We start from the raw sequence: 25,779 nt of genomic DNA, 5'->3' as shown, positions 1-25,779 counted from the left end.
TTTGATTCTGACTCTAAGTAGCTGGCTTTTGAATTCGGCACGTAGATGTTTCCACGATTTCTTCAGAGATTGCAGGGCAAGATATGCAAAAGTAACACGTCAAGAGGCAGATCTGTCACAGTACACAATGACAGGAATGGTTATTACATGAGATCTCAGGCTTAATAAAAATAACAGGTCAAGATACAAATCTATGACAGTACACTGGTGATTTTCAATCCTGATCCTGGGGACCCCCTGCTCTGGGCTGTGTTTCCCAAAAGCGTTGCGATCCTTAATACAACGTAGACGCATTGGAACCAATAGAGTTGCAATCAACTTAGGCTTACGATGACTCTGGAAGACGCGGCCCTGCATTTTTGTCTGTCTCGATTTTTCTGACACACCCAGATGAGCTCATGGAGCTCTCTCCTTACTAGCTAATGTTCTTAATCAGGTGTGTTTAATAATGGAGACATACAGAGCGGTGGGATTGGAAACCACTGCAGCACACAACGACAGGACTTCTTTTCACATTAGAAGTCAACAAGAAATCACGTGATCCCGACGTGATTTGAACACGCAACCTTCTGATCTGGAGTCAGACGCGCTACCGTTGCGCCACGAGGTCCTGAACCCAGAGGTGATGTGTTTTGCTTAACCCCCTTGACACAGAATGCAAATCAGTAAATATATGGTGCTCAAGGAACGTTCTTGATGTTGGACTTCATACTCAGGAGATCAAAAACAGATCGTCTGACCTCAAGGTGATTTGGAGCCAGACGCGCTACCGTTGCGCCACGAGGTCCTGAACCCAGAAGAGATGTATTTTGCTTAACCGCCTTGACACAGAATGCAACTCAGTAAATATACGGTGCTCAAGGAACACTCTTGATGTTGGACTTTATACTCAGATCAAAAACAGATCGTCTGACCTCAAGGTGATTTGGAGCCAGACACTCTACCGTTGCACTACAAGATAGCGGAAAAATTATTTAGTGTTTCATGCTAAAGCACTTTGATAAACTATGCAAATCCGCTAGTCTTTACACTCACAAAGTCAAGAACAGTTCGCTTGACCTCAACATAATTGGAACACGCAACCTCCCGATCCGGGGTCAGGCGCACTCTGTCGCGGCCACGAGGTCGAGAAAACAAGTCGGCGTTCCTTGCTTAATTGCTTTGATTCACAGTCCCTCCAGAAAAACGCGATTATGCGATCGCATGATTCCATGCATAATCAGCCAAAGTCCGCATATTTATGCGGGGGACGCATTTTTTCAAATGCGCCGCACTTTCGCCGCATAAATTGCAGATTTCCGCGCGCAAAATATGCGGGCATGCATGATTTCATAATCCCATTTCCGTTTGGGTCTTTGTCTTCGTTCTTTCGAGTACTATTGTGGTCGCGCGTTGCCGCGACGTTCTGTCTTGCCTCACTTCATTTTCGCGAGCCTGACCAGTCCACATCTAGTGTATTGGACATCGAGAGATTGTGAGACCCGAATATTAATCCATGTGGCCGTTTGGCCACCCCCGCACTGTTTCAACTGGAGGACTGTGTTTGTGGGGTTCGTATGGTACCATTAGATTGTTGTGTGGATGAAATTATAAGTTGATGTGAGTGGTTTGAGTGTGGTCTGTTTGTTTATTGTTGGAAGCGTGTGCGAGTGTGTATATGTACGAGTGTGTGAGCGTGAGAAATCGGTACTAAGGGTTGTGAGTTTGCGTTATCTTATGGAGTAAATTTTGTTGTGTGTATATTGTTGATGGACCAGGTGTAATGTGATTGCATCTGTTATTTTGTTGCTTTTCTATTTTTGTTGATCAATTTTTTTTATTGATTTGATTTGATTTATGGTTCTTTGATTTTTTTTTTTTTTTTTTTTCGTGTTTAGATGATTTTGACTTATGACTATTTGATTGTATTCTTTTGTGTGTGTGTGTGTGTGTGTGTGTGTGTGTGTGTTTATTGATTTGTGTCAATTTGATGTTGATTTTGTTAATTTTGTTGGACGGGCTAAGGAGTGCTGACCACTCTAGGTCCATGTTAATGGGTACCCTTGTTCACTGAGTGATTTTGTTCTTCTGATTTTTACACGTGTCATCTGAATACACGTGTGTTTGTGGTGAAATGAGTACATTAGTGTACGTTTGAAGTGCGTAGTGAAGTGGAATTGGGGTAGATTGGTTATTTCTCCTTGCCATCTGATGTGTTACTTTTGATTTGTCTAATTTGTTTATTTTTATGTTTTGATTTGGAAGCCATATTAACCCCTTGTGTCCTAAATTGTGTCTCTGTGTTTAGCTTTTATCCCAGTAATAATAAAATATTGTATCTTTTTTTCTATATTCACGTCTATGCTCTATTCTTGTGGGAACAGACCTGGGTGTCTTTGACCATTATTTCCCTGGGAGAGATTCCCAGGGTGGAGTAGTCGATGTTATAATTATAATTGAGTCCAGAATAACGAAATTCACCCCTTACGGTGCTACATCTGGCAATAAGTGTGTTGGGGGAATCACCTTTTTCTCTCTTTTTCACCAAACTGCAGTTTTTGCAAGTTCCCGCAGTTTTTGTAAGTTCCCGCAGTTTTTGCAAGTTCCCGCAATTTCATTGCATAAAATTGCATAAATATCCCGCATATTCAATCGCATTTTTTAAGAAAACGTGCCGCATAATCAATGATTTTTGCCCGCAACAATCACAAAAAAACGCCGCGTTTTTCTGGAGGGACTGGATTCAATTTGCAAATCAGTCACGGTAAAGGGCTGTAGACTTTATACTATGGATGTCAAGAAGAGATCAACTGATGTGATTGGAACATGCAACTGTCTGATCTGGATTCAGCCAAGCTACCGTTGTACCCCAAGACACCACAAACCTATCTGGTGTTTCCTGCTTAAGCCACCTTTTGTCATTCTACCTTCGTTAGCTCTGCTGGTAAAGCGGAGGACTGTAGGCTGGAAAGTTGGACATCCTTAGGTCGCTGGTTCCACTCCGGCTCGAAGGAGGTAGTTTTTCACGTGCCCACCTTTTTGTCATCCCAAAAAAGCGCATTTTCTGACCGGGAATCGAACCCGGGCCGCGGCAGTGAGAGCGCCGAATCCTAACCACTAGACCACCAGGGAAGAGCATATCTTACGCTGGCCTGCTAATAAAATGAGAACAAGCAGACAGCAATACATGCTTCTGTCACGTCGAAAACCAACAAGTCGGGCGCAAGCACGAGGTACCCCAGACGGTGGGCCAGTGGCGCAATGGATAGCGCATTGGACCCCAGAGGGCGATAGTGAGTTACCAGGAAGTGTTTGGCTGCAGTAGGGAGAGGAAGGCTCTCCTCCATTTTGTGTTAATTTTTGTTTTGTTTTGGCGTTATAAGTGTTATTTGTAAAGTCTTTACATTTTTTTTTTTCAAATTTTTTCCTCCCTACAGCATATGCTGTTGGGAGGGAACGTTTTATTTGTGTTTTTGTGTGTTTAAGCACATTTTTTTTTCGTTTGTTTGTTTTCGTTTGGGTGCATAATGGCGGACGGACGCACGGTAACAGCCATGGATACGGCTGGAGGAACGCGAGAGGTTGACGGACACGGATCTGAAATAAGACGACGAGACGGGAATACAATGGATGGTCATAAAAGGATTAACAGGACAAAGATGGATTATTTAAAAGAAGCTACAGTGAGTGTGGATATTTCGAATGTGAACGCGAGGGCGGAGGACATCATAAAAGCAGTGACGGAAAGGATTGGAAAAGGAAACATTTTAGCGGTAAGACCAAAGCAAAACAAAGAATATGAAGTGACTGTAGAAAACGTGAAAGACGTGGAGGCGTTGGTGGAAGGATTAAAAATCAAGGACACGATGTGTGAAGTTAAAAGGCTCCAAAATAGAGACTATGTTGTTTCGTTCATGCACCTGCCTGTTTATATAGACGATCGAGAGATTTTAGAAAAATTGGAAGGGTGGGGAGTTACCCCTATTTCGGGCATCAAAAGACGAGTGTATCCGGGCACGACCATTGAAGATGGAACAAGATTTATTAAGTCTCGTTTTCCTAAGGAGGTTGCCTCTCTCCCATATAGCACAAAGCTAGATACAGCTGAAGGGTTTCAGTATTTCAGGGTGATGCACAGCCATCAGATTAAAACCTGTCGTCTGTGTATGAGCCCTGAACATATCATGAAAGACTGCCCTGACTTTAAGTGCTATAAATGTGAGTAGAGAGGACATTTTGCGAGAGAGAGTAACGCGGTGAGATGCCCGGATTGCCAAAAAGTTTTAACTAAATGTGAATGCTGGTTTGAGCAAGACGTGACTCATATGAACGGGCAGGTGCATGAACGAGACAACGCGTCGGTGGGGGAAGATGACGCTGTGCCAGAACGGAGTGAGGAGGGAGAGGAAATAAACGAAAGTTACGGAGAGCCGATAGAGATGGAAAAACCAAGCGATGATAATTTACAAGGGGTGACAGAGATTGAAGATAAAAGAACTACTGATGGGAACACAGAGAGTATGATGGAGGAACAAGAAAATAATGAACAGTTAAAGGAGATCCAAAATAAAGAGGATAAAGGAAATTCAGAGCAAACGGAGCAGGAGGAAGGACTAGAGCCCTGCACGGGCCTTAAATCTAAGCCCTAGCCCGGCCCTGGCCCGAAACGCATAGGCTGTAGCCCGGCCCGTGTCCGACAGCTTATCAAAAATTTTGGCCCGAGTCCGACCCGAAGCCCGTCTTTTTTTCCGCCAAACAGCTTATACTGTTACAGCCATTAAAATAGACCAGATTCGTATTTAATAGAAAGTTTATGTTTTTTCGTTTTGGTTTTTTTATCAGAACAATTTAGAGAAATGTTTGGAGTTTTTTGTTTGTTTGTTTGTTTGTTTTTTAAATGTAAGTTTTAGTTTTTTAAGTGACATCGATATCCAAGCGGTATGTGGTCCACAGTGAGTTTACTCAATTTAACCTATATATCAAATCAACACTTGACTAGTCTACAATGCAATCCACAGATATAAAACAAACATCAATATATCACAATGTTAGATTTAAAGTTTATTATCACCATCTCAGAACAAAGGCATTTCAAACTGGGCAGGCAGCTCTGCTGCGCAAAACCGGAACATACAAAGTCGCAGTGGTAAAGTAAACGAATAATGAACAAATATATAAAGAATTAATAATAATATAGAAAACTTCAAAAACACAACTTTACCACGTGGCTGAAAATCTCTGTGCTGCGCAGAGTATGTAAGCTGAGTGGAGCGGCAACAATTTCCCCCCGCGCTCCTTGCATTTAATAATCGCTCTGCTCCAGCTCCACTCCTCGCTCACTGATATCAGAAACACCGCTCCGCGTCAAAAAATAAATAAATAAATAAGTATGTGTGAAATGTAACAGTCCTGTTCATAAAATATAATAAAATAACAGGAGATTTTCAAACATAGTGTGCAATATTTGTTCCGACCAGCGACCACAGCTGATAATTGTCAGCATTAAAAGAGTATTGCTGCTTTATCCAGTGCAAAGTTTGTAATGAAAATAATACGTTTTCGTCAGTTATTTTACCTACAGATCACACTATTTCTGATTTGAGTGATCCATCTCTATCAAGCTGAACATGTTTAACATATGATTTCCTGCTTAATGTGCAGTTATATTATGGACCATTGGCATGAATTGTACTCATGATGGAGCGGTGGTGGAGCGCTCTTGAAGAGAGTGAAAATCATGACGCTCCGACTTTTAAAAAAATCCGCTCTTTCCTCCATTCAAAATCACACCGCTCCACTCCGCGCTCCGCTCATACTCTGCTATGCGCGAGTTAGGCATCACTGGCGCTTCCGGGGACGCACGCATTAAATCTCATTAAACTTTTTATTTTTTTTTAAAGCAGGCCCGAAGCCCGATATGCGTGCAAGTTATGACGTGAAAATTGGCCCGAAGCCCGGCCCTAGGGGCAAAAAAAAGTCGGGCCCCGACGGGCTCGGGCTCAAATGCAGGGCTCTAGGAAGGACTACTGGAACAAGTGGATTCATCTGAAAGACTGGAAAAAGTGAAGGAAGGAAAAGAGGACTCAAACAGTACGTGAAGGAAAAGAGAAAAGAACAGCGATCACAAATAGAAGAAGGCGTAAACTCAAGGTAAAACCAAACTTAGAAGGAATAAGGAAAAGTCTTATGAACAAAGAGTTAGAGAAGAACAGATATGAAGTATTAAAAGAGGCAAGTGAAATGGACTAATGATATGGTTTTTTTAAGTGATTTAATTTATTTATTTTTCTTTTAATGGTTTTAAATTGTGTTAGTTTTAATGCAAGAGGACTGATGGATATGGGTAAATTTACGAGAGTACAAGAAAAATGCAAATACCAAGATATTATTGCCTTACAAGAAACAAACTGGAATCAAAATGTGATGTTTGATATTAAGAAGAGGTGGGATGGAGGAGTTTTATATAACAATGGAGATGGGAGATCTGGGAGAGGTGTTGCTTTTTTAATGAAGGATGATGTGTTTAAAGAAAGTAAAATGGTGTATAAGGATTCAATAGGTAAATGTTTAATGATAGAGATGAAATATGAGGGGAAAATTTTGTGTTTAGTAAATGTACATGCACCTGGAGAAGGAAAAGAAAAAAAGAGTTTTAAGAAATATTGTAAACAAGTACAAGGAAATAATAATGATGGGAGATTTTAATACTGTTTTTAGTAAACAAGATATGGCAGAAGGAATGGTTTTTAAAGGAGATATGGGGAGGATTGAATTAAAAATTCTAATGGAAGAAAATAATATAATAGATGTTTGGAGAGAAAGAAATGAAAGAAAAAAGGATTTTTCAAGGAGACAAATAGTAGGAAATTTTGTATGCCAAACTAGAATCGACTATATTTTATGCAAAAGAAGAATGGAGAATCTTATCGAAAAGATTAAGTACGAGGAAACCAGTTTCAGTGACCATAAGTTTTTATTTTTTAGCTTGGACGGGGGTAAAAAGCAACAAGGACCGGGAGTTTGTATTTTAAATACACAGATTTTAAAAGATGAAGGTTATGTATTGAGAGTTAAAGAAATTATAGAGAAGGAAATGAAAAACAAATTGTAAAAAGAGGATAAAAGAATATGGTGGGAAAACGTAAAATTTCTAATAAAAAAGTTCTCTATAAAATATTGTAGTTTAACACAGAAGTGTAAAAGGTTCAAAGAAAGAGAAATAAAAGAGAGTATGGAAACGGAATTGAAAAAGGATATCAAAGATATAGAAAAGATAAAAGAAATGGAAGAGAAACTGAAAGAAATAGAAGAAAATAAATATGAAGGAGCGAGGCTTAGGATCAAAGCAAAATATGTGGTAGAGGGAGAAAAATGCACAAAGTTTTTTTTTTTTGGAAAAAAAGAGAGGAAAAGCTGAAACAATAAAAGAAATAAGGGGAAAAAATGGAGAAATTGTAGAAGCAAATGATAAGATCTTAGAGGAAATAAGGTATTTCTATGAGGATTTGTTTAGTGCAAGAGGAGTAGAAAAAGAGGAAGAAGAGAAACTGTTAAAGCTGATAAAAACTAAAGTAAACGAGAAAGATAAAGAAGAGTGTGGTCAAGAAATTAGAGAAGAGGAGATCGAAAGAGCAATAGGAGAACTGAATAAAAGGAAAAGCCCAGGAATAGATGGATTGGGAGCTGAGTTTTATGTATGTTTTAAGGGAGTTTTAACAATGATTTTAAATGGGGTTTTTAAAGAGATTTTTGAAAAAGAAGAAATTAATGAAAGAACAGGGATGGGGTTAATGAAATTGATATATAAAAGAAAAGGGGAAAAAGTAGATTTAAAAAATTTTAGACCTATTACGATGCTAAACATGGATCTTAAAATTTTAGCAAAGGTTTTAGCAAACAGATTAAAGGGAGTAATACCGAGTATAATTACGACAAACCAAGCATATGGAGTCAAAGGAAGAGACATTGCGGATATAACAATGAGTATAAGGGATATGATATGGTACATGAAAGAAAAGAAAGAAGAGGGGTATATAATTAGTGTGGATTTTGAAAAGGCTTTTGATAGGGTTGAGCATGAGTATTTATTTGATGTTTTAAGGGAATTTGGTTTTGGAGAGATTTTTTCTAAATGGATTGAGATTTTATATAAAGGTGCGTTAACAAAGATTAAATGTAATGGTTTTTTAACAGATGGTTTTAAAATTACAAGATCGATTAGACAAGGGTGTCCGCTTTTGGCTCTATTGTATTCACTTGTGGCAGAACCGCTGGGACTATTAATAAAACAGAAGAAAGGAATAATAGGAATAGAAATCGAAAATAAAGAGGTAGAGGGGAAAATCTTTCAATATGCTGATGACACGACAATTATAGTTAAAACGAAGGAAAGTGTTAAAGAGGTCATGAAAGCTTTGAATGAATACTGTAGAGGATCAGGAAGTAAAGTAAACGAGGATAAGACAGTGTATATGAGATTTGGCAAAGCTATGGTTGTAACAGATTGTTTTGATTTTAAAGAAGTGGAGGAAATGAAGATTTTAGGAATTTTAATGGGGAAAAATGAAAAGAAAACAAGAGACGAAATGTGGGATCAGCTGATAATGGAGATAGAGCGGAGGTTAAACTTTTGGAAAATGAGAGCACTAAACTTGAAGGGAAAGGTTTTAATATGGAATGTCTTAATGATATCTAAAGTATGGTATGTTTTATATGTTACTGATATACCGGTGTGGATTGAAAAGAGGCTAGGAAAACCGCCAAGAATTGCATATAATACGATTCTAGGAGAGGTGGAAAAGGGAGGTTTGAATTTAATGGACGTGGAGCAGCGGAAAAATGCTTTAAGAGTGAAAGTTGTAAAAAAATACTTAAACGAAGAGAATAAAACAGAATGGAAGAAAACAATGAAATACTTTTTGAACAAATGTGGGGATTTTAAAATGGGAGACGACGTATTGTGGATGAAAACTAAAATGTGGATGACTGAAGGACTACCAAATTTTTACCGAGAAATGTTTAGCGCATGGGGAAAGTTTTTATCAAAAATTGAGTATGAACCACGCGGAAGAGAAGCAATTTTAAACCAACCTTTGTTTTTAAATCAAAACGTTTTAAAACAAGGGAAAGAACTGTTTTTTAGGAAATGGATGGGAGTAGGTATCACAAAAATAAGAGATGTCTTATATGAATTTAAAGAAGGCTTTTTAAGTACACAATATATTGTGGACACGATGGAGGAAGCAAAGGAAGAATACAATGTACAGGAATTAGAAAATAAGTATGAAGATATAAAGAATGCAATACCTAAAGAATGGATTGAAAGAGTTAACAATGCAGAAGAAGACTCAAAAGACAAAAACATTTCTGTAAGAGTGGGGGAAAATCTGCATGTGTTTAAAGATTGTACTGTCAGGATCTTATATGCTGTTTTTAGAGATGATTTGTTTAAAGAACCGATTGTAAATAAGTACTGGGAAAGAAAATTCAAAGATTTAAAGAAAGAATGTATATGGAGAAACATGAGAGGGAAATGTGTGGAGATAAAGTTGGAATGTTTAGACATAAAGTGATTTTCACTGACTCTGTTTTATATAAGATTGAAAGAGAACAAACTGCTGTTTGTAAAGTGTGCCAAAAAGAAGTGGAATGGATTTTACACATGTGTTTATACTGTAAAGAATTGGAGGGATTTTTAAAGAAATGTAAAGAAGTGGTTAAAGGTTTGACAGAGGGGTGGGACGAAAATGTAATGGAATGGGACAGAGTGATGATGTTTGGATGGGAAAAGAAGGGAAAAAACAAAAAGTTAATAAACTTATGGATAAGTTTAATGAAAAGTGCAATATGGGAAAGAAGAAATGTGGCTAAAAAAGAAAAAGTGGTTTTAGATGTTTGGACTTTGTTTAAAAGAAAAACAGAACTGTACATTAAAACACTGCATGGGTATTTTAAATGTGAAAACAGATTGAATGAATTTTATACCTCAAGTTTATCAAGTTTTAAAGGATCTTTTGTGGACGCTGCCAGAACGTGAAAACGATTAAATGTGAAAATGATTGTATTTATTTTCTGATTAAATTATTTGGGTTTACAATAACAGTTTTTTTTTTTTTTTTTTCCACGTTTGTTGTGCCTTAAAAGATTTGATGTGGAAACTGACAGAAGATTCTGGAATTATGAATGTATGTATAAGGAATGTGCAGTGAAAATGTTTTGTTTATGAAAAACTTTTACTTTTATTGTATTTTTAATGTTTGAAATTTCTTAATAAAAAAAAAATGGATAACGCGTCTGACTACGGAACAGAAGATTCTAGGTTCGACTCCTTGCTTGCTATGATTTTATAATATACACTATAATTTTATATGTTAAGTATAATAAAAAAATTAAAAAAAACTAACACAACCATACCTGTAGTATTGCGAGAACCACTGTCAATTGAATTGCTCTCTCAGTTGAAAATGGCCTCTACGCAAAGGTTTTCTGTCAGTGAGATTTTGTCACAGGTGTTTTACAGTGAAAGTTGGGGGGTGTTTCAGAGTGTTGTTAAGTAATCAACAAAGACATCAATTACTTTAAGCAACGGTAAACTTTCGTCACCACAACAGAAGACCCGCCTCTCCATTCAATCGATTGGACAATGGAAAAGAACGCAAATGACGTTGGGCATTTTTGCGCTCAGAGTTGATTTTTTTTTTTTCAACTTCAGGCGCTCAGAGCGCTCCTGCAAAAACGTGAGGCGCCGGGGGCGCATAAACAGCGCGCAGAGCGCTCACTGCCAACAGAAAACCATTCAAAACAGGTGCCTCCAACGGCAAAAACGCGTTCGGTGTGATCGCCGCCTAATCCAAATTTTTGCGTAATGCAGTTTAAAATCTTTTTTTTTTTTACACAGACAAGGCTTTCACTGACCAGTTTCCATATGGTCTAGTGGTCAGGATTCCTGGTTTTCACCCAGGCAGCCCGGGTTCGACTCCCGGTATGGGAAGGCGGGCTCCTTTTTGCTACCAGTCAGGATCCCTGGTTTTCACCCAGGCGTGCCCGGGTTCGACTCCCGGTATTGGAAGGCGGGCTCCTCTTTGCTTGCCTCTTCAAAACGGTTTGCACGTCTTTCTGCGTCGAAAGCCATTTTTTGGCCAGCAGTCGAGCTGCAGAAACATAATAGGCCGAGGTTGGGACCTCACAGATCCGTGCCTTCGATAGCTCAGCTGGTAGAGCTGAGGTTGGGCATTTTTCCGCTCAGAGTTGATTTTTTTTTTCAACTTCAGGCGCTCAGAGTGCTCCTGCAAAAACTGATATGTAATATATGTAAGTTTTAGAACATAACTACAGCCTAAATATATTTAAAGTGCAAAAACTTTGAATAAAATATCAATAATCAGTAATATAAATCTTATAAAATATTAATTTGTCATTTCAAAAATGATTTCATTCATTTGGACATCATTTATGTGATAATTACTGATAAATAAAGCATTCAGTAAACACTTAAATGTATGGCAACACTGTAATATGAACTGGGAAGCTTGTGATCATCCTTACTCCCATATAAATGTACAGGAAAGTAGAGAAAACATTTTTTTTCAGATAATTTATTGTAAATATACACTCCAAAAACATTGCTTTAAAGGACAAAGAGATAAAATTCCCTTTCACTTCTTTTCTCCTAATTTTTTTCTTTTCTCTCTCTCTTTTCTTTCTTTTTCTCTTTTCCCCCTTCTCCCCCCTCCTTCCTTTTCTTCCCCCCCCTTAACAGACTATTGTTCCCCAGCTTTGGCGCAATCGGTTAGCGCGTTCGGCTGTTAACCGAAAGGTTGGTGGTTCGAGCCCACCCAGGGACGTGTTAAAATGCCGGAGTTTTGCACGCGCGTCAGGTGTCCACTAACGCCTATGCCATTCTTAGGGTTGCGAGGCACAGCTTTCTCAGGGCGTTTATCTTGTGCACCTTCAATAAGCTGGCTTGTTTTAAAAGAACTCAGCGGCGGGCATTTGGTGAACATTTTCACCAGCTCGAGTAGTTTGCTGTGGCATGTGGATGCCTTCTTTACTGATGATCTGTCTCTGGGGCTCATCTAGTTGACATAGTATCCGCTGACATTCGGCTGAAGGTGCTGATCCACCATCTGCTCTTGGTACGGACTGGAACCGGGGGACTGTAGTGACCATCAGATCGGAATACAGAATGGATCTGGTGGCTACGGTGACCTCAGAATAAGAAGAAACAGACTAATATTAATGTAGATGCAAAAGTTCCATGTTGCCACAAAGTCAATACCCAATACCCCACCGGGATGACTTGAAATACAGTCAGCATCGGCAATTTTTGCCAGTCTCTCTGGAGGCTTGTTGAGAAAGATAGTCTTGCTTCGTTTTGTTTCCTTTTATTGGTGTGGCTGGTTGTTGGTCCTCGTCAAAGAGGTGTACACCGATCATAGCGTGCCGGAGCCAGAAGACTTGTTGTTTTGTCAATATGTTCTCAAGACTTTGCGGCAGGTATCAATAAACTACAGCACAATCACAGCTCGCCGCTACCCATCGTAAACAGGTTGGGCCTGTCTGTTCCGGTGGGCTCTCAGTGGTGCTAAAGCATCAAATGAAGAGGATGGGATTCAAACCCACACAAACCAAGGCGTGCCGAGCACAACGGACTAGCCTTGCATCGCCTTAACCACTCGACCACCTTTCGTTTTGCGCGGTCCTTTTGTTTAACACTCCCGATTCAGACCACCAGCTCATTAGTAGAGCGCTCAGTGAACTGAACTGAGTGTGTCAGATAGGGAAGACACACAAAAATTGCAGAGTGGGGTCCCCAGGACCGAGGATCACTGCTAAATGTACCGAACGACGAGGATGGGATTCGAACCCACGCGTGCAGAGCACAATGGATTAGCAGTCCATCGCCTTAACCACTCGGCCACCTCGTCGTATTACGTGGCATCTTTTATTTAGCACTCCCGATTCAGATCATCAGCTCATTAGTAGAGAACTCAAAGAACTGAACTGAGTGTGTTAGATAAGGAGGACACACAAAAAGTTCAGCATGGGGTCCCCAGGACCTAGATTAAGGTCCAGTGCTAAAGGAACCGAACGACAAGGATGGGATTAGCAGTCCATTGCCTTAACCACTCGGCCTCCCCGCCCCCTTGCTGACTGAGAGAGGCCATGCTGCGGACCTTTTCAGCTGCTGCTGCTGTGCTTTCAGCAGGCTGTTTTGAGCACAGAGGGAATAGTGAATGAGCCGTCTTTTACACACCTCTAATCTGTTCCGTAGAAACACGGTGCAGCAACCCGTGCCATGAGACTGTTTGTGCGGCAGTTTAAAGCTTGCTACCACCTTGTCGGTTCACATCCACGTAGGTCCCTGCAAAGGTCACGACCGTCGCCGGCATTCTTTCGCAGAGGCAATATTGTAGCCTATGAGGTTTATCCGAGGCGCGATCATTGCTGGTTGAAAACTTTACCCAGTACCCCGCCAGGATGACTTGAAATACAGTCAGCTTTGGCAATTTTAGCTAGCCTCTCTGGAGGCTTAGAGTATTGTTGAGAAAAAATAGCCTGGCTTTGTTTCTCGTCGAAAAGGTGTCTGCTGATGATTGAGCGCCACAGCCAGAAGGCTTGTTGTTTTGTAAATATGTCCTCAAGACGGGTATCATTAAACTGCAGCGCAATTACAGCTCACCGTTACCCATCGTAAGCAGGTTGGGCCTGTCTGGTCCGGTGGGCTCTCAGTGGCGCTAAAGCTTCCAGTGCATGTCGAGCACAATGTATTAGCCTTCCACCGCCTTACCCGCTGGACCACCTCGTCATCTTGCGTGGTTTCTTTGTTTAACACTCCTGAACCATGTGCATGTGGATGCCTTCTTCGTCTTTTGTTTCAGCCGCCGAGGGCCTGTTTTCCACTGAGGCCCTGCGTCAAACTCCCTATGAGACACAATCGAACGTTAGTAGTAACCTCCGATTACGGCCGAATGTGGATTCTGCTCGGACGACGGGGCACCGGTACATCCTTTGTAGCTTTGGCTTGTTAGCCAAACGCTACAGCAGTTTGCCATTTCCCATGAAATCATCCTTGATTTCCTTAAGAAAGGTGCCCCAAATTGGTGGAAAATCACATCTCAACCATACGCTGTCCAAAGCATTGACCCGCCTTCACGCGGCAAAACAGAACGTGTTGTTGGCCCGCACTGCTGGGTCAAACTGCGCTTCCCAAAAACAGATTGGGTCAAAACCGACAGAAGAAAACTCTAAGCCTGCTCTAAGCCCTACCCACGGGGAGGGCTCGACAGTCTCGCACAACGCGAGAGCCTCCGTTTCGCCTGTGTAATTTGGGGGCCGATGAAAAGTGGGTCCGACCCGGTGAAGAAGCCCACGACCAGCCCGGCTAGCTCAGTCGGTAGAGCATGAGACTCTTAATCTCAGGGTCGTGGGTTCGAGCCCCACGTTGGGCGGCTCTGTTGACTCTCTTTCTTCCCAAAAGGGTGGCGGGCTCCAGCGTGCCCATTCGCCGCGCAGGCTGAGTGGATTTTGCGAGCTCCGGAAACATCTTTCAAAACAGATGTCGCTGTTAGTGCGAGCAATTTTAATCCCTATCTTTAACCCTAACCCTTGCTTTTACACCGGTGATCCGGCGGCAGCAAGCAACAGCAGCTGTCTCTGTGGCGCAATCGGTTAGCGCGTTCGGCTGTTAACCGAAAGGTTGGTGGTTCGAGCCCACCCAGGGACGTGTGAAATGCCGGAGTTTTGCACGCGCGTCAGGTGTCCACTAACGCCTATGCCATTCTTAGGGTTGCGAGGCACAGCTTTCTCAGGGCGTTTATCTTGTGCACCTTCAATAAGCTGGCTTGTTTTAAAAGAACTCAGCGGCGGGCATTTGGTGAACATTTTCACCAGCTCGAGTAGTTTGCTGTGGCATGTGGATGCCTTCTTTACTGATGATCTGTCTCTGGGGCTCATCTAGTTGACATAGTATCCGCTGACATTCGGCTGAAGGTGCTGATCCACCATCTGCTCTTGGTACGGACTGGAACCGGGGGACTGTAGTGACCATCAGATCGGAATACAGAATGGATCTGGTGGCTACGGTGACCTCAGAATAAGAAGAAACAGACTAATATTAATGTAGATGCAAAAGTTCCATGTTGCCACAAAGTCAATACCCAATACCCCACCGGGATGACTTGAAATACAGTCAGCATCGGCAATTTTTGCCAGTCTCTCTGGAGGCTTGTTGAGAAAGATAGTCTTGCTTCGTTTTGTTTCCTTTTATTGGCGTGGCTGGTTGTTGGTCCTCGTCAAAGAGGTGTCCACCGATCATAGCGTGCCGGAGCCAGAAGACTTGTTGTTTTGTCAATATGTTCTCAAGACTTTGCGGCAGGTATCAATAAACTACAGCACAATCACAGCTCGCCGCTACCCATCGTAAACAGGTTGGGCCTGTCTGTTCCGGTGGGCTCTCAGTGGTGCTAAAGCATCAAATGAAGAGGATGGGATTCGAACCCACACAAACCAAGGCGTGCCGAGCACAACGGACTAGCCTTGCATCGCCTTAACCACTCGACCACCTTTCGTTTTGCGCGGTCCTTTTGTTTAACACTCCCGATTCAGACCACCAGCTCATTAGTAGAGCGCTCAGTGAACTGAACTGAGTGTGTCAGATAGGGAAGACACACAAAAATTGCAGAGTGGGGTCCCCAGGACCGAGGATCACTGCTAAATGTACCGAACGACGAGGATGGGATTCGAACCCACGCGTGCAGAGCACAATGGATTAGCAGTCCATCGCCTTAAGGCTGAGTGGATTTTGCGAGCTCTGGAAACATCTTTCAAAACAGATGTCGCTGTTAGTGCGAGCAATTTTAATCCGTATCACTAACCCTAACCCTTGCTTTTACACCGGTGATCCGGCGGCAGCAAGCAACAGCGGCTGTCTCTGTGGCGCTACCTGGAGCAGGATCGTCTGTTTCCGCGGCCGTCTCCTCGTCCAATCGCCGATCTCGCCGTCCATTGTGAGAATGGACGAGAGCCAATCGCGTCGCTCGCCGTCCATTGTGAGAATGGACGAGAGCCAATCGCGTCGCTCGCCGTCCATTGTGAGAATGGACGAGGCGCCAATCGCATCGCACGCGCTCCATTGTTGAGAGCCAATCGCGTTGCCGAATGAGAATGGACGCAGCCACCCACCGCGCTTAGCTTCATTCTAATGGTGCGTTCACACCGGACGCGACTTGCGCGGAAAAAACGTGCTATTCACGCGTAGTTGAACGCTTGAACATTTGAGTTTACTCGCGCCATTCGCGCGGTAAAATTCGCGTCATTCGCGCGTGACATTTTCTTCACAACAGACGCGAATTCGCGTCAAGGGAGGGGCTTCTGCCACTCGTCAGCGGGAAAGTAGTTGTAAAATAGGTGAATGAGCTCAATTTGCCAGCTTTAGCTTGCTTGTAGTCTCAATATGTATGTATATGTAGGTTAAATTGAGTAAAGAGCGTTTTTTAAAACTAACCAGATTGTCCGACCTCTTCACTCACTTTATTCCTAGCAAGATCCCTTTTATTCCTGTTTCTACAAAAGTCCAAAGATGTATCGTACAGCTCCGAGGAACCACAGACAGCAACGGTGATTTTGTCCGCCATTGTTGATTCGGATTTATGCCTCCGTCACTACTAGAGCAAGCTCCTGATTGGTTACCGCGGCGCGGAATTCCGCCGAAGTTCAGATTTTTGAACTCGCGCGTTTCGCGCGATTCGCGCGAATGGCGCGGCAATCGCTTGAACGCTCAATGCGCGCCGCGCTATTCGCGCGTTTCGCGCCGCCTCATTCGCGCGTTTCGCGCCGCAGGATGGCTATTCGCGTCTTTGCATTGACTTAACATGTAAATCACTCGCGCTTGCCGCTTCATTCGCGTCCGGTGTGATGCTGCGTTCACACCAAACGCGAATATGCGTCTAAATTCGCGCCTGCCGCGTCTAGTTATTCGCGTGACCACTTTGTGTTCATTCGCGCGTCAAGAGCGAAATCGACGCGCGTAAAAACAAAAGTTTGAAGCGAAATTTACGCGCGCCACGCGCGTCAGAGGCGAAAGTTTCAAACCCCATTGGCGCCCATCTTTTTACAAGATTATGTTGTTGATCGGTCATTTATCGAGAGAGTCACCGCTCTGTATTTGCTCTGGAGAGCAGAACAGCGGCGTAGGGATCATCGTCGCCGTATTTGGGTCCACCAGACCCTTCGGAGGCGAACCCAGCTCGGCGAGTTTCATCACTTGCTCCAGGAGCTGCGCCTGGATGACGGCCGCTTTCAGCGGTACTTCCGCCTGTCCCGCGCCCAGTTCGATGACCTGCTTTCCCGCATCGGAGCGAGGGGATTTCAGGAGCGGTGGAACTTCCCTCTGTGCGTTGGAGCAGTATATGATGACAGAATTTTCATTTTAAAAGTGAACTACTCGTTTATGTCATTCCTCTTTTGATGGATAATAATTCTATAGGTCTGTGCCATTTTTTTGTTCAGGTTATTACTGTAAAATCTGTTATTTATTTTTGTTTTGATGATAAATGGAGCCAGCCTCCAAAAGTATTTAACCTGTCCTGTGATTTCTTTATTTTCCTCACACAACACTGTCCAGTCCAGACACACTAAAGTATACACACTATTATAGTTATTATTGTTCTGTTATTATAGTATAGACACACTACACTATAATAATGTTTCATATAATTAAGATTTAGATATGGAATAAATAGCATTCAATACAAAATGAATATGTGTCATATATGTGATAAAACACTTGCTTTGTTGTGCATTAGAACCGCACTAGGCATTTAGTATTCATGTTTCATATTTGAATGAGTGACTCCGGGCGGGCCTGCCGCCACAGCATCAAGCAGGCTCCTGATTGGTTAACGCGGCGCGAATTGACGCAGAAGTTCAGATTTTTCAACTCGGGCGGCAGACGCGAATTCGCGTCAAACGCGTGATGCACAAAAAGCACAATTCGCGCGTAACGCGCCAGACGCTCAATTCGCGCCATTCGCGCGAACTAGACGCGCGAATGAGGCGAATTCGCGTCTACCGCGCCGCGCTAAACGCCAATTCGCGCCGCAAGAACTCCAGACGCGCGTAGACGCGTCTTACCATTGACTTAACATTGAAATCACTCGCGCCAGACGCATATTCGCGTTTGGTGTGAACGCAGCATGAACGCACCTTAATTCATGTAAAAAAATCAGACGAACGGAACATCTAATAACTTTTCAAAGTAAGTAATGCATGTTTGCTTCTTTCTTCATATGTGTTTACAGTGTTCTCAATTGGTAACTCGTTACGTTTTCGTCCGTCGTTCATCCGTTTTTGTGTGTTCATAAACTTTTGACTCGCGACTTGTGAATGAAACAATGTTAGTTTGCCTCTAATCTTACTTATTAAACTCCATTTACACGTTCTGAAGTTCAATTTAAATGGAAAAAAAAACGTGTTTCAGCTGTAAATGTAGTCATTCTTTATGACAATTTACCGTGTTTTTACTGTAGTGAATCGTAGTAACCATGTTGTGTTTTTGGCTGATCGATTACAATATGAACACAGTCTTACTATAAATTAAAATCCGAATGATCAAAACAAACAAAACCCATTTTCCTTGTGTTTATCTTTATTTACCATGGTTTTACTATAGTGAGAGTGTAGTAATCATGTTTTGTTTTCATGAATTGCCTATAATCTCTCATTTTAAACACAGTTTGCCTGTAATCTTACTCATTAAACTAAATTTACTCGTTCTGAAGTTGGATTTATTTTTCAGCTGTAAATGGTCATTCCTTATGACAATTCACCATGTTATTACCATAGTGAAAGCCTAGTTGTGTTTTTGGCTGATCGATTACAACTGTATGAACACAGTCTTACTATAAATTAAAATCTGAAAGAACAAAAAAACGTTGTGCTTGTGTTCATTGTCATTTACCATGGTTTTACTATAGTGAAAGTTTAGTAATCATGTTTTCTTTTCATGCCTTGCCTATAATATCACATATTAAACACAGTTTGCCTGTAATATTACTTATTAAACTCAATATAAACAGTCTTACTATGAATAAAATCATGAATGTAAAAATCACCATGGTTTTACTAACGTGAAATTGAAATGATCATGTTTGGTTTTCATGACTTGCCTAAAATCTCACATATAAAACACCATTTGCCTGTAATTTTGCATAATAAACACATGTATTCTTTTTTTCAGTTTGATTTGGTTTTTAAAATGTTTCGTTGTAGAAATAGTCATTTCTAATTAAAATGTAATGTGATTTTGCTATGTGTGACTGTAGTAATCAAGTTTTGTGTTTGCAGATGGATTACCATTTGTATAAACACAGATGCAAGTGCTACAAATAATAATTACAATGAAAACGCAATGTTATATAGACATAAAGGGAGGGTAACACTTTATTTTACATTGTCATTAATACACGCTATATGTAGTTACTATAGCAATAAAAGTAAATTATAAATAATTGGATGCAACTAACTATAAACCAAACAAAACACTAGTCTTACCCCTATAGTAACTGCATGTAGTAATTTAATATTCAAATACTTATATGCATAATTGTAGTTTAACACCTTTGAATAAAGTGTAACCTTATTTTGCTTTATTAGTAATAAAATAATGTTTAATTGTTGTAATGGGTGTCATGATTTAGTTAGCTTGAATAGATATGATTGTATCATGATAAATAAATTAAAAACATTTGTGTAGTTGTCCAATACTTGCAAAAATGCACATTACTAACTATTATTTCCCTATTATATTTAGATGAGCACTAAGCCAAAGAGCCACAAGGTCATGGGTGATGGCGAGTGGATGGCCAGGTTGAGGACTTTTGCCAGCTCTGGGGTTTGTCCGTCTGGAGGCAACAGACCAGCACCACGGCAGCGGAAGTGGTACAACCTCTACCAGAAGGTAAAGTTACCTGTATCTCATTGTAGAATATGAATGTGTACATTATTTGTCAAACATTTTTACACATGACTGTGTTTAATGTTTTTGAAAGAAGTGACTTTTTAAGTCTGCATTTATTTGATCAAAAATACTGGAAAAAACAGCAAAATAACTTGTACTGCATATTTGTATTAATTTTTTTGTTTTTTAAATGAAAACTGATATGTTTTGCAGAATTCATTGATGAATAAAAAGTTAAAAGAACAGCATTAATTTCTCTAAAAAAAAAACTTTTGAACAGTACTGTATATCGTTAAAGAAGATTTTCTATTTGATTTCTAATGCTGTTCTTTATTGAACTTTTTATTCTTCAATGAATCCTGAAAAAAGTATCACAGATTACATAAAAAATACATTAAGCAGCACAACTGTGTCCAACATTGGTCATAAATTAGCTAATTAGAATGATTTCTAAAATGATAGCTAAATATTCAGCGTTGATGGCAGAAATAATTTAAATTTAAAGTGTATGGAACTATAAATTTAAACTGTGATGACATTTTACAATATTACTGATGTTTTCTTTATTTTTATCAAATAAATGCAGGATCGATGAGCATAAGGCACTTCTTTCAAAAAACATTAAAAATAGTGATGTGTCCAAACTTTTGACTGATCCTGTATTTGTGTTTCCTTTTATTAAATTTTGTTTTGGTTTTTTATAGGAGAACTGCTTGGTGTTGACTACCTCCTGAGTCAGACTGGACAGCCCCTGGTAGTGGACCCTGACTCAGAAGAGACAGAGAACCTGCTGGAGGATGTGGATGAAGGCGAGGATGAAGAAGACGAGGGCTTCAGGGAGGACCAAACACTTGACATTACTGTGTCAAGTCTTACCGATGACCCAAGCTTCTCTCTGTCCTCCACTGTGCCTCCTTCACGCCAGGTGCCTCAGCATCTCCTGACGAGTCTGTGGTATGTAAATATCTTGTTGTATGCATGTATGTTATTGTGTTTCATGTAATATTGTTACATTTCTAGGAAAATATATATTTATATGTTTGTTTATTTTGTTCCACTTCACTGTACTCATAATGTTGTTCATTTCTGTTTTTTTTTTCTTTATATTTTTTCTCCCAGGCTTTGGATAGTGCTGGTGTGCTGGACAAAGTGGACAGCCTTGTGGAGTGTCTTGTGGAGCTCAGTAATCAGCCATCTTTGGCTCTCACCAACCAGCAGGTCAGTTTCTCTACTTTTTCTTCTTGACCTGTCATATGTTAACACTACCACTTGTTTTGTTTTCTCATTTGCCATGTATTATATGCTCTCTCTGCTTAGGTGAGCAATATAGTTGGCAGAACCTGCTGGATTACGATAAGAAGAGAGTGATGTTTGCTGCCAGACACCAGAGCAGGCTGGACACAGGTTCACTCCAGGGGTGGAGAGCGTGAAGAGGCAGACATTCACCACCACTGCCCCACTTGCCCAGTGGCCAGATTGTTGTCGCCTGATAGAGACCATTTCAAGCTCTGTGCCATCCATAAGAGTCCAAAAAAGAAAGGGGATAAAGTTTAATTTATGTGTATTGTTTTGTGCTTTCTGTTCTTTATGCACTTGCAATGAAGGCACAAGTAGCATGGACATTTGAAAGTTTTATTTAAAAGTATAGTTTTGTTTTCTGTTCTTTTGCACTTGCAAAGAATGCACAGTAGTAATTAATATTTTAAAGTTTTATTCATTTGTATTGTTCTGTGCTTTCTGGGGGTTTTTTTTGGACTCACAAAGGCAAACAAGAGCCATTGTCATTTTAAAATTTTATTTATGTGTATTGGTCTGTGCTTTCTGTTCTTTTCACTTGCAATTAATGCACAAGAGCCATGGACATTAGATGGTTTTATTTATATGTATAGTTCTGTTTTCTGTTCTTTTGCACTTGCAAAGAATGCACCGGAGTCATGGACAATAGAAAGTATTATTAAGAGGTATTATTCGGTGTTCTGCACATGCAACATAACTATAAGAATAAAAATGTAAAAAAAAAAAGAATAATGAATAATTGGCTATGACTGATTGAAAAATAAAACTTTGGTCATGATTAAATAACTCTTTTTGTATGTCTTTGTTACAGTATCATTAAACGGTTATAGGCCCTTTTAAAAATGTTGATAAATTTGGGGATTATTTCATAAATAAATTGACTATTTTTTGTACTATAAGTTTTAGAACATAACTACAGCAGCAATATATTTAAACTAAAAGTGCAAAAACTCAGAACTGTGAATAAAATATCAATAATCAGTAATATAAATCTAATAAAGTATTAATTTGTCATTTCAGAAATTATTTCATCCATTTGGACATCATTTATGTGATAATTACTGATAAATAAATCATTCAGTAAACACTTCAATGTATGGCAACACTGTAATATGAACTGGAAAGCTTGTGATCATCCTTACTCCCGTATAAATGTACAGAAAAATAGAGAAAACATTTTTTTTTCAGATAATTTATTGTAAATATACACTCCAAAAACATTGCTTTGAAGGACAAAGAGATAAAATTTCCTTTCATTTCTTTTCTCCTCATTTTTTTCCTTTTTTCTCTCTTTTTTCTTTCTTTTTCTCTTTTTCCCCCTTCTTCCTCCTCCTTCCTTTTCTTCCCCCCCCTTAACAGACTATTGTTCCCCAGCTTGGCGCAATCGGTTAGCGCGTTCGGCTGTTAACCGAAAGGTTGGTGGTTCGAGCCCACCCAGGGACGTGTGAAATGCCGGAGTTTTGCACGCGCGTCAGGTGTCCACTAACGTCTATGCCATTCTTAGGGTTGCGAGGCACAGCTTTCTCAGGGCGTTTATCTTGTGCACCTTCAATAAGCTGGCTTGTTTTAAAAGAACTCAGCGGCGGGCATTTGGTGAACATTTTCACCAGCTCGAGTAGTTTGCTGTGGCATGTGGATGCCTTCTTTACTGATGATCTGTCTCTGGGGCTCATCTAGTTGACATAGTATCCGCTGACATTCGGCTGAAGGTGCTGATCCACCATCTGCTCTTGGTACGGACTGGAACCGGGGGACTGTAGTGACCATCAGATCGGAATGCAGAATGGATCTGGTGGCTACGGTGACCTCAGAATAAGAAGAAACAGACTAATATTAATGTAGATGCAAAAGTTCCATGTTGCCACAAAGTCAATACCAAATACCCCACCGGGATGACTTGAAATACAGTCAGCATCGGCAATTTTTGCCAGTCTCTCTGGAGGCTTGTTGAGAAAGATAGTCTTGCTTCGTTTTGTTTCCTTTTATTGGCGTGGCTGGTTGTTGGTCCTCGTCAAAGAGGTGTCCACCGATCATAGCGTGCCGGAGCCAGAAGACTTGTTGTTTTGTCAATATGTTCTCAAGACTTTGCGGCAGGTATCAATAAACTACAGCACAATCACAGCTCGCCGCTACCCATCGTAAACAGGTTGGGCCTGTCTGTTCCGGTGGGCTCTCAGTGGTGCTAAAGCATCAAATGAAGAGGATGGGATTCGAACCCACACAAACCAAGGCGTGCCGAGCACAACGGACTAGCCTTGCATCGCCTTAACCACTCGACCACCTTTCGTTTTGCGCGGTCCTTTTGTTTAACACTCCCGATTCAGACCACCAGCTCATTAGTAGAGCGCTCAGTGAACTGAACTGAGTGTGTCAGATAGGGAAGACACACAAAAATTGCAGAGTGGGGTCCCCAGGACCGAGGATCACTGCTAAATGTACCGAACGACAAGGATGGGATTCGAACCCACGCGTGCAGAGCACAATGGATTAGCAGTCCATCGCCTTAACCACTCGGCCACCTCGTCGTATTACGTGCCGTCTTTTATTTAGCACTCCCGATTCAGATCATCAGCTCATTAGTAGAGAACTCAAAGAACTGAACTGAGTGTGTTAGATAAGGAGGACACACAAAAAGTTCAGCATGGGGTCCCCAGGACCTAGATTAAGGTCCAGTGCTAAAGGAACCGAACGACAAGGATGGGATTAGCAGTCCATCGCCTTAACCACTCGGCCTCCCCGCCCCCTTGCTGACTGAGAGAGGCCATGCTGCGGACCTTTTCAGCTGCTGCTGCTGTGCTTTCAGCAGGCTGTTTTGAGCACAGAGGGAATAGTGAATGAGCCGTCTTTTACACACCTCTAATCTGTTCCGTAGAAACACGGTGCAGCAACCCGTGCCAGGAGACTGTTTGTGCGGCAGTTTAAAGCTTGCTACCACCTTGTCGGTTCACATCCACGTAGGTGCCTGCAAAGGTCACGACCGTCGCCGGCATTCTTTCGCAGAGGCAATATTGTAGCCTATGAGGTTTATCCGAGGCGCGATCATTGCTGGTTGAAAACTTTACCCAGTACCCCGCCAGGATGACTTGAAATACAGTCAGCTTTGGCAATTTTTGCTAGCCTCTCTGGAGGCTTAGAGTATTGTTGAGAAAAAATAGCCTGGTTTTGTTTCTCGTCGAAAAGGTGTCTGCTGATGATTGAGCGCCAGAGCCAGAAGGCTTGTTGTTTTGTAAATATGTCCTCAAGACGGGTATCATTAAACTGCAGCGCAATTACAGCTCACCGTTACCCATCGTAAACAGGTTGGGCCTGTCTGGTCCGGTGGGCTCTCAGTGGCGCTAAAGCTTCCAGTGCATGTCGAGCACAATGTATTAGCCTTCCACCGCCTTACCCGCTGGACCACCTCGTCATCTTGCGTGGTTTCTTTGTTTAACACTCCTGAACCATGTGCATGTGGATGCCTTCTTCGTCTTTTGTTTCAGCCGCCGAGGGCCTGTTTTCCACTGAGGCCCTGCGTCAAACTCCCTATGAGACACAATCGAACGTTAGTAGTAACCTCCGATTACGGCCGAATGTGGATTCTGCTCGGACGACGGGGCACCGGTACATCCTTTGTAGCTTTGGCTTGTTAGCCAAACGCTACAGCAGTTTGCCTTTTCCCATGAAATCATCCTTGATTTCCTTAAGAAAGGTGCCCCAAATTGGTGGAAAATCACATCTCAACCATACGCTGTCCAAAGCATTGACCCGCCTTCACGCGGCAAAACAGAACGTGTTGTTGGCCCGCACTGCTGGGTCAAACTGCGCTTCCCAAAAACAGATTGGGTCAAAACCGACAGAAGAAAACTCTAAGCCTGCTCTAAGCCCTACCCACGGGGAGGGCTCGACAGTCTCGCACAACGCGAGAGCCTCCGTTTCGCCTGTGTAATTTGGGGGCCGATGAAAACTGGGTCCGACCCGGTGAAGAAGCCCACGACCAGCCCGGCTAGCTCAGTCGGTAGAGCATGTGGGTCGTGGGTTCGAGCCCCACGTTGGGCGGCTCTGTTGACTCTCTTTCTTCCCAAAAGGGTGGCGGGCTCCAGCGTGCCCATTCGCCGCGCAGGCTGAGTGGATTTTGCGAGCTCCGGAAACATCTTTCAAAACAGATGTCGCTGTTAGTGCGAGCAATTTTAATCCCTATCACTAACCCTAACCCTTGCTTTTACACCGGTGATCCGGCGGCAGCAAGCAACAGCGGCTGTCTCTGGAGCAGGATCGTCTGTTTCCGCGGCCGTCAGCTCGTCCAATCGCCGAGCTCGCCGTCCATTGTGAGAATGGACGAGAGCCAATTGCGTCGCTCGCCGTCCATTGTGAGAATGGATGAGAGCCAATCGCGTCGCTTGCCGTCCATTGTGAGAATGGATGAGAGCCAATCGCATCGCACCGTGCTTAGTTTCATTCTAAGTCAGGTTCAAAAATCAGATGGACGGAATATAGGATAACTTTTCAAAGTAAGTAATGCATGTTTTCTTCTTTCTTTCACTCTGTTTACAATGTTCTCAATTGGTAAC

At 41.7% G+C, this 25,779-nt stretch overlaps 7 non-coding genes across 7 annotated transcripts; 5 read left to right on the top strand and 2 right to left on the bottom strand.

The window, feature by feature from the left end:
* Positions 1–538: 538 nt before the first annotated feature.
* Positions 539–610, bottom strand: trnaw-cca (transfer RNA tryptophan (anticodon CCA)). The gene has a single exon. It is a non-coding gene; the product is annotated as a tRNA-Trp (tRNA).
* A 10,287-nt stretch (positions 611–10,897) lies between these two features.
* On the top strand, positions 10,898–10,969 carry trnae-uuc (transfer RNA glutamic acid (anticodon UUC)). Its single transcript has one exon. It is a non-coding gene; the product is annotated as a tRNA-Glu (tRNA).
* Positions 10,970–12,823: 1,854 nt separating this feature from the next.
* trnas-gcu (transfer RNA serine (anticodon GCU)) lies at positions 12,824–12,905 on the bottom strand. Its single transcript has one exon. It is a non-coding gene; the product is annotated as a tRNA-Ser (tRNA).
* Positions 12,906–13,368: 463 nt separating this feature from the next.
* Positions 13,369–13,509, top strand: LOC141285163 (U4 spliceosomal RNA). Its single transcript, XR_012338561.1, has one exon. It is a non-coding gene; the product is annotated as a U4 spliceosomal RNA (small nuclear RNA).
* Positions 13,510–14,356: 847 nt separating this feature from the next.
* trnak-cuu (transfer RNA lysine (anticodon CUU)) lies at positions 14,357–14,429 on the top strand. The gene has a single exon. It is a non-coding gene; the product is annotated as a tRNA-Lys (tRNA).
* Positions 14,430–14,630: 201 nt separating this feature from the next.
* trnan-guu (transfer RNA asparagine (anticodon GUU)) lies at positions 14,631–14,704 on the top strand. The gene has a single exon. It is a non-coding gene; the product is annotated as a tRNA-Asn (tRNA).
* A 9,516-nt stretch (positions 14,705–24,220) lies between these two features.
* Positions 24,221–24,361, top strand: LOC141284879 (U4 spliceosomal RNA). The gene has a single exon (XR_012338508.1). It is a non-coding gene; the product is annotated as a U4 spliceosomal RNA (small nuclear RNA).
* The last annotated feature ends 1,418 nt before the right edge of the window (positions 24,362–25,779 follow it).

The sequence above is a fragment of the Garra rufa genome, chromosome 1, assembly GCF_049309525.1.
Source record: "Garra rufa chromosome 1, GarRuf1.0, whole genome shotgun sequence".
Lineage (NCBI taxonomy): Eukaryota > Metazoa > Chordata > Actinopteri > Cypriniformes > Cyprinidae > Garra > Garra rufa.
This window is presented reverse-complemented; position numbering and strand designations above follow the sequence as displayed.